The following is a 16,457-nucleotide window of genomic DNA, read 5'->3' on the forward strand; positions in this document are numbered from 1 at the left end:
CACCAGTTGGGGGTGAATCCCAAGTTCTAAATGGAAGGGAGGAAGGGAGGATGGAGGAGAAGCAGAGGCAAAGGGCTGTGGCAGTCACCAGGAGTGACAGCTCTGACCTGCTGTGGCCTCATGACACCTCCAGGACTTGGTCTTCCCATTGCTGTCTCTCTAGTAAGCCAGCTAAGACAGAGAGCCAGGTCCTCACTGATGGGTCCACGGGCTGTGTGACCTTTGTCCTGACTCACACAACATCGTAGACACCAATTACACACACACACACACACACACACACACACACGAAACTGCTGTAAGCCTAAACAGGAAAAATGATATACCAGGCAAGCTCTCAAGGATTCAACACCAAGTGCAACCGGGCCCTCATCTGCAACGGTAGGAATTGGGGTGCTGAGGCAGGGGGATTGAAAGTTGGCAGCCTGGGCTAACAAGGAGAAGTTGTCTCAAAGCCAAAAAGAAAAAAATAAAAAAAATTAAAACAAAACAAAAAGCAAAAACCCATGACATCCAAATGTTAGAATGATAGATGTAGCTAAATCTCATACATGTGCATAGCAAGACACTAGATTCAATTCTTTTTTTTTTTTTTTTTTTTCCAGACAGGGTTTCTCTGTGTAGCTTTCGCCTGTCCTGGAACTAGCACCATAGACCAGGCTGGCCTCGAACTCACAGAGATCCGCCTCCACCAACATTTGGCTACTAGATTCAATTCTTAGCACTTAAAAAAAATGTTGGAGTAAGCCACCACAACAAAACAAAACATACAGGTGACCCATAGATGTAAACTTTTGTTACTTTGGAGGTGGTGGCACCAGTTTCTGCATCTGAAGACAGCCTGGACCACACACACTCAAAAATAATCATCTGAAAAGTGGGCCCAGGATTGGGCATAGACAAAGCTAAAAGTCTGTTGTTTGAGGTGGGGCCTACGCTGGCAGTGTAGTAGGCTTTTCCGGGACTCACATCGAACACACTGCAAGCCTCCAAACTGGGTCTCCCAAAAGCCACAATTACGTTCGTGAGCCACCCTTCCTGTCTTTGCTTTTAAAATCTATGTTGAGTTTGCAAAAATTAAGCCGTGTCAAAACGGTATTATGATCTATAACGGTATTTCTCAACCTACGGTTCGAGACCCCATTGCGTGTCAGAGGACTCTTTCACGGCAGTCTTTGCCTAAGACAATTACAATTCATAACAGGAGCAAAATTACAGTTATGAAGGAGCAACAAAAATAAGTTTTATGGTTGGAGATCACCACAGCATGAGGAACTGTATTAAAGGGTCGCAGCATTAGGAAGGTTGAGAACCACAAATCTACAAGATCATACTCAAGAATTGTTCTATCAAGTTATCAATTATCATCATAAAAAGAGACTCAATGTTTTAAGTAAAGTTACAGTTTTGTGTTGGTCACACTCAGAGCTACCGGTCTCTGTGACCAATAGGTTACACAGGCCTAAGCAGGAAAAAGTTCGTTAAGTACCATCCCTCCACTTCATGGGGCCCAAGGTGGTCATTCTGATCTTTGCCTAGAGAAAGTTTGCCACTAAGTAGCTATCTGGCTCTAGTCTTCTCGACTCTGTCCCATCCAGACACTCACCAGAAAAAGGTTATCCTCAGAGAGAACCTTCTAGAAGCACCGCTTTAGTTGCCTGGGGATGTTATAGGTTTCACATCCACCAGGGGGCACTGTGTAACACAGCCCCGGATGGTACCCACTGATGTATTTGCAATTTATTCAAGCAAGCCCCAACTGCATCCTTTAAACTTGGCCATCACCCAAGCATGAGCCCTGTGCAAACAGGGCAAGGGATCCTCTCTTATCCTGCCAAAGGCCCTGACCTAATAAAGGCATTTTTTTAAAATTTATTCTATATAACCAAGTCGATTTAAATGAAAACAAACATTTATAGACAATATTTGGGAATTTGGGCGTCGTTCTTCCCAAACTACTTCCTGCTGGTAAGGGGTGCTGTCATGGGGGATTCTACGATGCAGAAATCCTGGCTGTAGTCTGTAAGGCTGCTTTGTCCTGCTGTTTTGAATGTAGAATCACCTAGTACTCTGTTTCAGGCGGTCTGGCTTGATCAAACCACATTAGTCTGGAAGGAATCCACAGCCTTTCATTTTCTGTGGAAACAAAAATAGAAATCCTTTTCCCCAGTAACTTGTCCTTGAACTTAAATTGGAGTCAAAGCATTTTTTTAATTTAATTTATTATTTTACATGTTGATCCCAGTTCCCTCTCCCTCCCTCCCTTTTACTCTCTCTGCCCTCTCACATGCACCCTGACCTCCCTCCCCTCCCATCCCCCCACCCTAATTCCATATGTAGGGGAATGCCATCCAGTTGGGGTCATGTAGATCTGACAGGTCATGTGAAGTAGGGACTAGGGCTTCTCTCCTGTCTCTAGGTTAAGGCAGTTATCCCTCCATGGGGGATGTGTTCGCAAGGTCCTTTTGTGCACCAGGGATACATCCTGGCTCCACTGTCTGAGGTCCCTTAGACTGCTCAGTCCTTCTGGCTGAGACCCATATTCAGGGGGGCCTGAGTCAGTCCCATGCTGGATTCCCAGCTATCAGTCTGGGGGCTTTTTTTTTTTTATATAAAGGCATTTTCTTAGAGTTACTTAGAACTTCAGAATCTGTGGCCAGCAGGATGGCTTAAGGATAAAGACACTGACTGCCAAGCCTGACAACTTAAGTCTGATCTCCAGAACCCACATAGTGCAAGGAGAGAACTGACTCCCTCAAGCTGTTCTCTTTACACACAGGTACATACAAACTAAACGACTACACAAATGTAAAATAAATAAATAAATAAATATAACAAAAAACCTTCCGATCTCAGGCACCATCCACAAATCTATTCTGCTCCATGAGGGTTTTAAACTTTACCAAGATCCCTGGTTGTGATGGCTAATTTTATGTCACAGGCGAGAGGCATCTAAGAGGAGGGAGCCTCAACTGAGAAAATGCCTCCATAAGATCATGAAACCATGCCCTTTAATCTCAGCACTCAGGAGGCAGAGGCAGAGGCAGGCAGACCTCTGTGAGTTTGAGGCCAGCCTCATCTGTGGAGTGAGTTCCAAGACAGCAAGAGCTGTTACACAGAGAAACCCTGTCTGGAAAAACCAACAGAACTTTTAAAAAAAAAAAAAAAAAAAAAAAAAAAAAAAAGTCATCCTGGGCAAGGAAACCCAGATCCAGAAAAACAAACATGATATATGTTCTCACTTATAAGTGGATATTAGCTGGAAAGTAAAGGATATTCATGCTTATAATCCACAGACCAGAGAAGCTAAGTAACAAGGAGGGCTGTAGGGGAACACAGGGATCTCCCTGGGAAGGGAAAATAGAATAGTTTGTGAGTGAACTGTGGGCAGGTGGGCTGTTCTTGGACTTTTTTCTCAACACAAAGACTATCACTGCCTAGGGGGTCAGCCTCCAGCACCGCAGGGCTCAAAGGGAATCCATGCAGTCAGTGCATATTATGAATTTTATATGAGGGTTAGGAAAAAGACACACACACTCTTGATGGCTTCCTCCTTTATTCTTCTGTGTTTTATATTCTCTTTTCTTATCTCTATCCAGAAATGTCCCTTCTGTCTCTCTTGATGTTTTCCTTCTCTTTCTCTTTTGATGTCCTCCTCCTAATTCTTGATGTTCTCCTTCCAACTCATTCTGACTCTATCTTTATTCTTTCCCTTACAGCTTATACACCCCAGCAAAATCTTTCAGGCAATATAAAAATTATAGTGTGGGGGCTGGAGGGATGGCTCAGAGATTAAGACTGACTATTCTTCCAGACAGAGGTCCTGAGTTCAATTCCAAGCAACCACGTGGTGGCTCACAGCCATCTATAATGAGACATGGCACCCTCTTCTGAAATGCAGGCAGAACACTGTATACATAATAAATAAGTCTTTTTTAAAGAGCATTAAAAAATTACAATATGATTACATTCTGTTTTTCAAATGAATGATTACAATGGATACAAATAAAAAAACAGCATGCTTTCCACAACCTTAACATTACTAAACACTTTAATAATACAGGTGAAAAACAAATTATTACAAGAACCCACCTACATTTGCAACTTGTTATAGATTAACTGTGCAGGCAGGCAAGATATTCTTCTCAGTCAGATCTTTCATCAGCAGGCTGAGTTTTGCAGTTACAAAGGGCCAATTACTTTATTACTTATCCTGAAAGGTAATCTTATAAGGAATCTTAAAGGAATCACAAAACTAAATTTTTGTATATGAAATAGAATCAGACAGCTCTGCTTTAAGTCTTTAGGGTGTATATCCACTCATCAATAGCTTTTTGTATCATGAGATTGAGGACAGAAATGGCTATAGGGAATTACCCTTTGGTCATCAACCAATCCTAGCAAGAAAAAGTGCATCAGCTAGTAATAACTGGGATGCCTTGTTCTTGTTCCCTGAGTTTAAAGAGTTCCTCACTCAACTATGTATCTCCCAAAAACGTTAGATTGTCTTCTAGGGTTTTTCCATCTCAAAGCTATTTAACAAAAACATCTTAGTATAACTTTAAGTTCTTTTCCAAACTTTGTTTCAGCTATGTTGTACCCTGAAACTTGTGAACACCATTTCCCAACATTAAGGTTAAAAACTTTAAGCTAGCTGGGCTACTGGGAATCAATTGTTTTTCTTAATAATTAACTAACCTAAGCCACAGTCTATATGGCTCCTCAATAGAAACTCATGTGTTCTAGCTGTGTGATACTTCCTTGTTTTATGTTTAATCATCAAAACTCTATTTAAACTAACATTATTATTGCCAAATTGACAGTACATCTTAGGAAGAAATCATCTTCATAATAATCCACAGGTAAAAATGCCCAGTAGAACAGGATATTTCCATGAGATAAACACACTACACTGATGGGAGATGTCATTCTGTAAATATGTTTCTCTTATTGGTTAATGAATAAAGCACTGTTGACCAATAGGAAAGCAAGATAGGCGGGACTAGGAGACTAGGTGGAGAGAGGAAGAAGTAGGGAGGTGTAGTGGGATATTCACTTTGTCTCCTTCTGTGGCACTGACCATGCCCATTGGGGGGGGTGGAGCCAGGGGCAGAAGTGACCTGTGGTACTAGGTCTGGGGGGTGGGGAACACTCGCTTGCAAGCAGCACGGGGACAGGAGGACTTCCGGAGGCGTCCTCGGGAGCAGGAACCTGCTGGTTTTCACCTGTCTATGTTGTGAGTTATTTCTCCCTGAATAAACATCTGTTCAGCCTAATTGTTTATCCTGATCCTTATTAAACCACAATATCTGGTGTCAGAAGTGGGATCCGGATTTTCACCGGACCTGGTTTTCACCCAGGCGGCAGACGCCGCTCCCTTTCCCCACCATTCCCGAACGGGCAGGGTCCCCTGCCTAACCAGGTGGACACACCACAGCTTTGGGACATTTGCCTCTGCCCTACAACTCCTTTGCCTCCACAGTGGCCCTGAGAAGGCACTCACTGCTTCTCAGTTTTTGCCCATTTCCCCACTTTGCATTCGCACAGAGCCGCATGGCGCCCGCCCTGTTTGTGTGTTTCTCGCGATTAGCCCTGCGGTCCCAGCAATTCCACAAGGCTCCTTTTACTCATTTGTTTAACAAAATTTTGTTTGCCATAGTTTGTTAAGAGCTATTCTACAGGGACCAAGATCAGAAGGATCATCTGCTGCTAGACGCTATTTGGTGGGACATCTCCAGGCATAACTACCACAGCTAAAAACCATCAAAGTTCCAGGACAGCAGAATTACACCTAAGGTAATCGCAACAATCTTTGCAATTTAAGTTGATATAATATCTGAGACCAACTATGGCAAATAATCTTACACTGCAGGACTTTAGGAATTCTTTTACTTCTTGTATAGAAGGAATTTAGAAAATCATGACTTAACCAATACATTTTTTTGGTAATAGCAATGGGTTTCATCATTATTATGATATTTTTAAAGAAATGGTTTGAGATTAGAGCAGACAATAAGGAACTTGTACAAACCATAAGAGAGTTAGTAATAAGGATTCAAAATATGGAAAATGACAATGGAGAGTTTAAAATTAGAATGTAAAACATAGAATGTTAAAAAAAAAGGTTCAGAATATTGAAAATGATAATGGAGAGCTGAAAATTAGAATGCAAAACATAGAATCCTTCCCACTTTTGACACCAGATATTGCAGTTTAATAAGGATCAGGATAAACAATTAGGCCGAACAGATGTTTATTCAGGGAGAAATAACTCACAACATAGACAGGTGAACACCATCAGGTTCCTGCTCCCGAGGATGCCTCCGGAAGTCCTCCTGTCCCCGTGTGGCTTGCAAGCGAGCATTCCCCCCTTCCTCCTCAGACCTAGTACCACAGGTCACTTCTGCCCCTGGCTCCACCCCCCCAATGGGTGTGGTCAGTGCCACAGAAGGAGACAAAGTGAATATCCTACTACAGGGAGGAGTCAACATGGAGAGACTTGAGAGAACAGAGGTCTGGGCCCTCTCTCTAGTAAGATGAGACCACGTGGAAATACTTAGATTAATAGAAATTGGTTAATGAATAAAGCACTGTTGGCCAATAGGAAAGCAAGATAGGTGGGACTAGGAGACCAGGTGGAGAGAGGAAGAAGTAGGGAGGAGATTCAACATGGAGGACAGAGAGAGCAGAACTTTGGACTCTCTCTCCAGTAAGATGAGATCATGTGGAAATACTTAGATTAATATAAATGGATTAATATTTAAGACAGAGCTAGCCGATAAGAAACTAGTAACTGACCAACAGCTTTATATCTGATACAGCGTCTCTGTGTGTTATTTGGGGCTGGTGTGGCGGTGGGACCAGACTAGCTGGCGAGAAAAACAGACTCATAACACTACACTCATTCACACCATGCCAGATACCAGAGAAACATAGCAGCAGCAAACTTGTAAAGGCACAGCTGAAGCAAAAGACATTCTGGGGTCTGGGATCCTGGAGGCCTTGCCTATCCCCGATTCACCAGGGAGTTGCCTCCTGGTGGGCTGACACCTTGAACTTCAGTTGCCACCTGTTGCTCCTCTGATCTCTGACACAGCCACCAACAAAGACTCTCTTGGCTCCCCCACAGACTGGGGAAGTGTCTGATCCAATCCCATCATCGAGGAACCATGACTCAGTACAACAAACTAGCTGATTGTGGACAGTTCCTGAGGCCAGGAAGGCAGACTTTCAGGACAGCTGCTGGAATGTGTTCAGAATAAGCATTTCCCCTCAGAGCATATCAGTGTCACTAAGTAATCTGAGTGGCCTGCCATGAGTGGGAGACTGAGCCCTAGTGGGTTTACTCCCTCAAGGTACAGTATGGGGGTAGGGGACAACTTTCAAAACAAGCTGGTGTGGAGAGGGAGGCCTAAGTTAAGGACATGTTGTCTCCCACAGCCTTGGACTTCAATCCCTCAGACAGGCCCTATCTGGGTCACCAGAAGCCAGACAGCAGTGTGCCTGCCCTCTTCCTACACATGTCCACGCAGACCTGCTGCCCAGAGCTGACAATGATTAACTACCTCGCACCTCCCCCAGGGCATTAGCAGTGCCTAGCAGGCCAGTGTCTGAAAGGTGGGCAGCACACCTTTCCTAAAGCACATCAGTATCCCACAAAACTGCTGCCTGGACCCACAGCCAGGCCTGGAAATGAGCTGTCATCATTGCCCATTTCCTGGGTGCCCAGGGATGAACTGTACAGAGGACTATGCTTCCTTCACAATGCACAATTTTATGTAATATCAGAAATTTCTTTGTTGTTTTGGCCCTTTGGGACAGGGTCTCATATGGTCAGGCTGGCTTTGAAAGCACAGCAATCTTCATGTTCCGCTTCCACAGTGGTGAGATTATATATGTGAGCCTGGTTCATTAAAAAAAAAAATTCTTAGCTGAGCATGGTGGGGCATGCCTTTGTTTCCAGCACTCCAGAAGCAGAAACAGGCAGATCACAGTGAGTTCAAGACCAGCATGATCTACATAGTAAGTTCTAGGTAAGCCAGGACTACATAGTGTGACTCTGTCTCAAAAATAAAACTGAAAATGAAAAAAAAAATTGAGGACTAGTTCCTGAGTTGGGGTACAGTGAACTCAGAGCCGGCCTTGGCTGCATAGTGACAGCCTGCTTCATGAAACCCTCTATATTATTAGCTACTGTCATTGCCTTGCAATCTCTAATATGCAGGTTCTGAGGCCATGACTAAAATATGCCTAAAATAGTGTCTCTCCTCTATCCATGTTCTACAACAGGCCCAACAAATCCAATTCCCATGACTCAGGATTAAAACTGACAGGGAACATTGTGGAAACATTGAAAGAGAAGGGAGCCCCTCATTCAAGGGTCCAGGTGAAGTCATTGGCCAGCTGAATGTCTAGAATTCCAACACACACAATTAACATTTGCTTAAGACCTTTCTCCCTCCCCAGTCAAAATCTGCTAGGAATCTCACCAGAAAACCCACTTACAGGGGAAAGACACATCCTAGTTGCTTGCACAATCCTTTTTTAAATAATTTATTTTGCCTACATGTATATTTGTATGAGGGTGCCAGATCCCCTGGAACCAGAATTACAGACAGTTGTGAGCTGCCATATGTGTGCTGGAAATTGAACCCAGATCCTCTGGAAGAGCAGCAAGTACTCTTAATCTCTGAGCCATCTCTCCAGCCCCTTGCTGAGCCATCCCTCCAGTTCCATGGCTTGTACAATATTAATGGTTCCTGGGTTTACCTTATCAGATTAGAATTCCAAGACCACTTCCTGTTGCCTGTGGGGTCAAGATGTAGTAAAAACTGAGTAGCTCCTTCTCCAGAACATGTCTGCTTGCCTGCCACCATGTCACAGCATGATGGTAATGGACTAAACCTCTGAAACTGTAAGCAGCCCCAATTAAATGTTTTTCCTTTAAAAAGAATTCCATCCCTATTGGGGCCCATAAAAACAACTTCACTTCATCTTGATTTAAGGTCAGAGAGTTCAAAACTATCCTTACTCTTCCAAGGTTATAAAGCTGTCTTTGCAGGGCTACAGTCGGAACCCAGGTGACTTGCCCACAGTTTGTGCCTGAGAGGGGGAATTGAGAAAGGCAGGACAGATCAGCAGCTAGGTTTTGAGGTGGCAGTGTATACCCAGGTTAGTGCAGCTGCCAAGAGGGCCTGGAACATGCTTCCATCTGCTGGAGCATAGCCAAAAGTAAGGCAGGGACCCTATGGATTATTTCAGAACATTGTCTTTAGACTAATGCAGACATCATCCAGCCTAATGGGAGATACAGAAGCTGGACTCTTGATTGTTAAACAGCTAGCCTTTGAGAATGCTATTGCAGAATGCCAAACTTCTCTAAGACATCATAGAAAGAAAAGTCACATAGAATAATTTATTCAAATTTGTTCAAATATTGGACACTCATATACTCAGGGGTCAACTATGGCTGCTGCATTACAAGAGATTTCAGTTAAGGGTATTTTATTCCAACAAAGGAATTAAGACTCAGGGAGAAAGAAGGCCACAAGACCTTCTCAGAGTCGCTTTGGATGTGGTTAAAAAGGGTACCAGGTCAGGCAGTGTCCTAACAAAGAAGTGAGAAAGGAACCTGGTTTGTGCCCGGGATGAAGGAGAGGAAAACATTGGGCTAATGAATGTAAATCTAAGAAGGATGCCCAGGGGAATCCACTGCAGTGAAACTACCAGGGTGGCCCACCTCAGGCCCCAAGACAAATCTAAGGGACCATCCAGCAGCGTTTCCCCCACAAGGAAATCCATTCAGGACCTCTACATAGCCATAGTAGGAAGTGCTAGATCTCTGCTCAACCACCTACTCAGTTTTTACTCCAGAAATGGGGATGTAAGCCCTTCCCATTGGTGTTCATGGCACTGTAGGATTGTTAATAGGAAGAAGTAGCACCACCATGCAGGGAATCTTTGTTGCTCCCAGAGTTATTGATGCTGATTTTGAGAGAAAAATCAAGGATATGACTCATTCACCAAATGGAATTTCAGTGGTAAAGTCAGGCCAGAGACTTGCACAATTTATTTTACTTCCCCAAATGCAAACAAAGAACCAGGTTAAGTGGGATAAGAGAGGAAAATCTGGGTTTGGTTCATCTGGTGCCTAGTGGCTACAAGCCATAGGTCCATAGCACCCAGAACTCACTTTGTTTATGAACGGCAAAAGCTTTTCTGGCCTCCTAAATAACTGGCGTAGATGTGCCTGTTATCACAACCAGTCAATGGTCTTCTATGTGGCCAAAGACAGAAAACATTACACAGCTGCAAGGCATTGGTTAGACTCAGAGTCCTGAGCAAAGTAGCAATGAACTTGTGTGGAAAGATGAAGAGGTCACAAAGGGACTTTTTGACCATATATTGTTCCTCATTTACCTGTAAAATTATGTGCTTGAGACATTATGACTTGAATGGGTGTATATTTATGTAGCCCCAATTCAGTTGTTGCTAATCAAATGTTCCAACAGAGATTGATCGTTGCCCAATCAAGGGCCAGGAAAGGAGAATGAGGGAAGACTTGATCCTAGCATGCCTAGCATGAGACTTCCTAGAGCATGATTAGGGTATTTTTAGGAAAGGTCACTGAGAAGCCTGTACTCCATGCCGACCTATACTTTGGAAAAGTGATGAGCCAGTATGGATTAAATCGCTGGCCTCTATCAGAAGAAAAAAATACAAGCTGCCCAGCAGTTAGTGCAGGAACAGCTGGACAATGGTCATATTAGGCCTTCTAATTCCCCCTGGAATGTTCCTATTTTCATGATTAAAAAGAAATCTGGAAAGTGGCAACTAATACAAGATTTGAGAAAAGTTAATGAGACCATGCAGCTAATGGGAGCTTCACAGCCATCCCAAAAGATAGTTATAAGATTATTTTAGATTTAAAAGATTATTTTTAATAGCATGCTTTGGCTCCCCAAGACTGTCATGGATTTATATTTAGTGTTCCATCAGTTAATTTCAAGGATCCCATGAAGAGGTATCAATGGAAGGTCTTGTCCCAGGGTATGGCCAATAGCACAACACCATGCCAGATGTTTGTGGCTCAAGCGATACAAATTATTAGAGATCAATTTCTGCATGTTTCTATTGTTCATTATATGGATGATATTTTTCTTACCCATAAAAGTGAAGATATTTTGCTTGCAACATATGGACAGCTGCAGCAGAACCTTGCCAAGGCAGGATTAGTAATTGCTCCTGAAAAAGTGCAAAGACAACTGTTTTCTTGGTATTTTGGGACATATGTTATATCCTAAAGAAATTAAGCCTCAAAAATTGGAAATTAGGAAAGATAGCTTGCAATCTTTGAATGATTTTCAGAAGTTATTGGGAAATATTCAATAGTTATGACCTTATTTATCAGTATCTACTGGAGATTTGGAACCTTAAAGTGATGTTCTAAAAGAGGACAATGATTCTAAATTCCTTAGACAGTTAACTGAAGAGGTACAGAGGTTCTCTCACAGGTTGAGAATGCTACCCAATATCAGCAAGTATGATATATTGACTGTGCAAAACCATAGGAAGCTTATATACTCCCTACAGGGCATAGTCTGCCTACTGTCTTATGGCAAGAGGGACAATTATCATGGTTTAGCCAACTTGTTTCCCCAGCCAAAGTATTTGTTAAACCCTTATTATGAAGCAATAGCTTCTATGGTGCAGAAATATTTTGGCAGAGAACCAAGTGTTTTCTATGTTCCTTATACCAAACAACAAATTGATTTATTATTTCAAAGTAATGGTTCTTGGGCAATTGCTTTTGTTCAGTTTTGGGGCCAAATTGATAATCAGTTTCCAGCTGATAGACTGCTGTAATTTGCACAAATGCATCCTTTTATATTGCCTAAAATTGTAAAGAGATATCCTATAATAAAAAAATGCTATGTTAGTTTTTGGGTTTTTTTTTTTTATAATCAGCAGAAAACTCCATCCCCACACTTATGTTTATTAAAAACTGACAAACAAACAAACCTGTACAAAAAATATCCCCCAATTCTTTATCACTTTGAAAGAGTAATCTTGAAAGACATTATCATGTAGGATCCCCTCTTCCTTTGCTACGACCACGTCCTCTTCCTCTACCTCAGCCTCAATCTCTTCCTGCAACAGCTTCCCTTTTCTTAGATTTCACCTTAGGTTCAACATCCACAAGTAATGTATCCAGAGGTAAGCTGTCTGGTAGAATAAAATATCGAATGTTATTTCCTCAAATACTCAATGTTTACAACTGCACAGGCTCTCTGTCCTTTAAGGTCATTTTCACAGCTTTAAGATGTGTGTTCATTCTGACATCTACACCTGTGACTGTTCCATGGACTTGTGTTCCATTCTTCAATTCAATGGTTATAGTTTCATGACTCAGTTTCATCAAAAATCTCATGAGCTTCATCCTAGCATCACAGCCTCCCTCTGGTCCTACTGGACATGGAATTAGGGCTCTGAAGACTATCAACTAAGTGTATGAATGGCCCGCCATGTTAGTTTTTACTGATGGATCTTCTAATGGAAAGGCAGCTTATATTATTGATGGTAAAAGATAAGTAGTACAAACAACTCCAGCTTCAGCTCAAATAGTTGAATTATGAGCTGTTGCAATAGTTTTTCAGCTTCTTGTGAATTATTCATTTAACTTGTAAACCGATAGTCATGAAGTTTTTAAAGCACTTAAAGTAATAAAGAGAGTTCCATACGTTGGAACTAGTAATGGTCAGGTTAAAATATGTTCCCGCAATTTCAAAATGCCATTCGTCAAAGAAAATCACCATGCTTTGTGAATCATATAAGGGCTCGTTCAAGTCTTCCTGGTAGACTGGCTAAAGGTAATTGATCAGCTGATAGATTAACAAAGATGGTTGATTTATCCCAGGTAGAAGTGGCTCAGCAGTCACATGTCTTTCATCCCCAAATTAGCAAAAGTCTAAGAAAACAATTTGTTTTAACAAGTAAAACTGCTTGTCAAATTGTCAGACAATGTATGTTCCCACCACATTTACCTGTGCCTAATATAGGAGTAAATTCTTGAGGCCTGCTTCCTAATCATTTATGGCAAGTTAATGTTACTTACATTGCAGAATCTGGCAAATTAAAATATGTTCATGTGGCAGTTGATATATATTCAGGTTTCTTAATGGTCACTGAAAAAAATGGAGAAGCCACTAAGCATGTGATAACTTATTGCTTAAAATTTTTTTCTTACATGGGAATTCCTAAAATTATAAAAATGCATAATAGATCCAGATATATTAGTAAAGCATTTCAGCAATTTTGCTCCCAATGGAAAATTGAACACAAAACAGGCATTCCTTACAATCCTCAAGGACAAGGAATTGTGTAGCGTGTCCATAGCTCCTTGAAAACACAACTTCAGAAAGTAAGTAAAGTAAAGGGAAGTTGTGCCCTCAGTCTCCATATAATGCATTATATACTCATACACTCTTCATTTTAAATTTTCTGAGTGTGGATCCCTGTGAGCAATCTGCCACTGATAGATTCTGGCACGATTACATTCATGCAACTTTTGCTCAAATCAAATGGAAAGGACTTGATCTGGATTATGGAAAGGACTTGATCCTGTTTTGATATGGGATCAAGAGCATATTTTTGTGTTTTCTTTCAGGAAGAAAACAAAGCTTGATGGCTGCCGGAACGTCTGGTGAGGTGTGTGGAGCAGAAGAATGCCAGACCTGATGATACCATGACTGCTGGAGATCTGCTGAAGCTGTGTTCCTGACCCTCTAATGTCTTCATTCTACAGTCTGAGAAAAGAGGGAGATTATAATGATGGCCAGTGATTTCCAGTTTCTCAACAAATCTGCTGCATCAGCTTCCCAGGCCTCTGTAAGTTTTAATTATCCTGGATCTGGCCAATGACTGAATGACTAGCAGTTTATCCACACTACATCATTGGACATAGAACTCAATTTTTTTCCAGTCAAAACTCATTTCTGCTATTGCCTCAGAGACTTCCCCTTTGGGGGAAAAAGACTCATTAGAACAATTGAACACTGTTATGGAGGTGATGTGTGGCTAAAGCCCCTCTTCAGTATATGAGGAGGAGTTGGACAAAAGTTTTGCTGCTGGTATTCAGTACTCAAGGACTGTGTTATCTCTAACTTAATGCATTGGAAGGAGAGTAGACAACCTTAGACAGACAGTCATCTGTCCTGTGGCAGAAGCACAGGTATTAATTACATTTCAAAGGGGGGAATTGCCAGGGTCCATAAAAATGGCTTTTTTTCGTCTTGAATTGTGGTCAGAGAGTTCAAAACTCTCCTTACTCCTCCAAAGTTAAAGTCATAGGACCTACAGGTCTAAGGCATAGCTACTGTAAGATGTTTGGTCTAAGGTATGGATGTCTTATCTAAGAAACTTGGTCTAAGGTGTGGTTACCCTTAACCCTCCATGTCAGTTAACGAGAGATTTAGTCTAGTGAATGTTTAGAAAATTAACGAAGTCTGGGCCATTTCGTGGACGCCAGGGAACGGAGAGCATCTGCTAAAGCAGATCCCGAAGTGCGTGGTTGGGCCTGACGGAGTGTTGGGGTTTGAACCTCGGTGTTTGAACCCAGGATCTCGAAATGCATCGTGATTCCTGTCCACTAGATTGTAAGGTGTATGTAGGTAATCTTGGAATCAATGGGAACAAGACTGAACTAGAGCGGGCTTTTGGCTATTATGGACCACTTCGAAGTATGTGGGTTGCTCGGAACCCTCCTGGCTTTGCTTTTGTTGAATTTGAGGATCCCCGAGATGCAGCTGATGCTGTCTGAGAGCTGGATGGAAGAACACTATGTGGCTGTCGTGTGAGAGTGGAACTGTCGAATGATGAAAAAAAAAGTCGCAATCGTGGTCCGCCGCCCTCTTGGGGCCGTCGCCCTCGAGATGATTATCGAAGGAGGAGTCCTCCACCTCGGCGAAGATCTCCAAGAAAGAGAAGCTTCTCTCGAAGCCGGAGCAGGTCACTTTCTAGAAATAGGAGAAGAGAAAGGTCTTTGTCTCGGGAGAGAAACCACAAGCCATCTCGGTCTTTCTCTAGGTCTCGTAGCCGATCTAGGTCAAATGAAAGGAAATAGAAGACCAGCTTGCTAAAGAAGTGGTGTACAGGAAATAACTTCATTTGACAGGAGTATGTACAGGAAATTCAAGTTTTGTTTGATACTTCATAATCTTGGTGCATTTTTAAGATGTTTTAGCTGTTCAAATTTGCTTTGAACTTTAGTTTTTCATAGACTGAAATAAACCTAGATCCTGCCCAGTTAAAGTGTGATGTGCTAATGATACAGAAACCACTGGTGGAAATGGAATAAAGCTCTAGTTTGTCTAGTAGCTGGGATATGGTGTGGAGCTGTGGGTAAAATGATAGACAGTCTTTAAAAGCTGTTAGTGAACACCAGCTAACAGGTAAAGGATGGGAACTGCACCCTGAAGGCTTTCAGAGGTTCCTTACTGATTGCTATATATGGACGCATAGCTGCAACATTCTTTATTTGGAAATGGAAGACTTTAAGTTACCAGTGTCCTATCAGTGTAAGGGTACATTGTAGAGCTGAACCTTTGAGTTACTGTGCAAGATTTCTTTTTCATGCTGTCACTTGTAATATGTTTGTGAGAATCCTTGGGATTAAAGTTTTGGTTACAAATTGTTTAAAAAAAAAGAAAGAAAATTAACGGTCTGTTTGATCCTTGTATCATGATAAAGAAGTCTCTTGCCAGTTCCCCCTTTTTGGTTTGGGTATATTAGAATGTTGAAGAATAAACTTGGGGTGTCCAGTATTCACTGGAATTCCCTCCCAACTATATTCAGTCAGCGGGATCCAACTTCAGCCCCCCAAAGATGGGATCTTACACACCCCAATTACTCTAGAGCCATCCCATTTGACAGAAAAAGGAAAAAATGGTTTCTTAGCAATCTTTTGAAATTAACTTGACAGCCATCAAACTGGTATATATAGCTGATGCTAAGACATGTGATGGCCACTCTTCCTTGAGAGGGCCACACCATTCCTGGGTGTCTTATCTTAGCCTGAGTCTCTTCCTCTAGATGTCTTGCTCAAATCTTTGTTTAAATGGTTTTTAATAAATAGCTTCTCTTTTTAAATTTTATATATATATATATATATATATATATATATATATATATATATATTGTGATGGTTTGAATAGGAATGGTCCCCATAGGGGAGTAGAACCGTTTTAAAGGATTAGAATGATTAGGTGTGGCTTTGTTGGAGAAAGTGTATTACTGGGGGTGCCTGTGAGGTTTCAAAAGGCCAGGCCAGGTCAGGTCCAGCCTCTCTTGGTCTCTGCCTGTTGCCTGCAGATCAGGATATAAAGCTTAGGTATTGCTCCTGCACCACCCCTTTCTGCTTCCCACCATGATAATCATGGACTAACCCTCTGAACTGTAAG

The 16,457-nt window shown here is 42.0% G+C and overlaps 1 pseudogene; it reads left to right on the forward strand.

Moving 5' to 3' along the window:
• Nucleotides 1–14,576: 14,576 nt before the first annotated feature.
• LOC127228345 (serine/arginine-rich splicing factor 3-like) lies at nucleotides 14,577–15,309 on the forward strand (annotated as a pseudogene).
• The last annotated feature ends 1,148 nt before the right edge of the window (nucleotides 15,310–16,457 follow it).

Source organism: Phodopus roborovskii, unplaced genomic scaffold (assembly GCF_943737965.1).
Source record: "Phodopus roborovskii unplaced genomic scaffold, PHOROB, whole genome shotgun sequence".
NCBI classification, from domain to species: domain Eukaryota; kingdom Metazoa; phylum Chordata; class Mammalia; order Rodentia; family Cricetidae; genus Phodopus; species Phodopus roborovskii.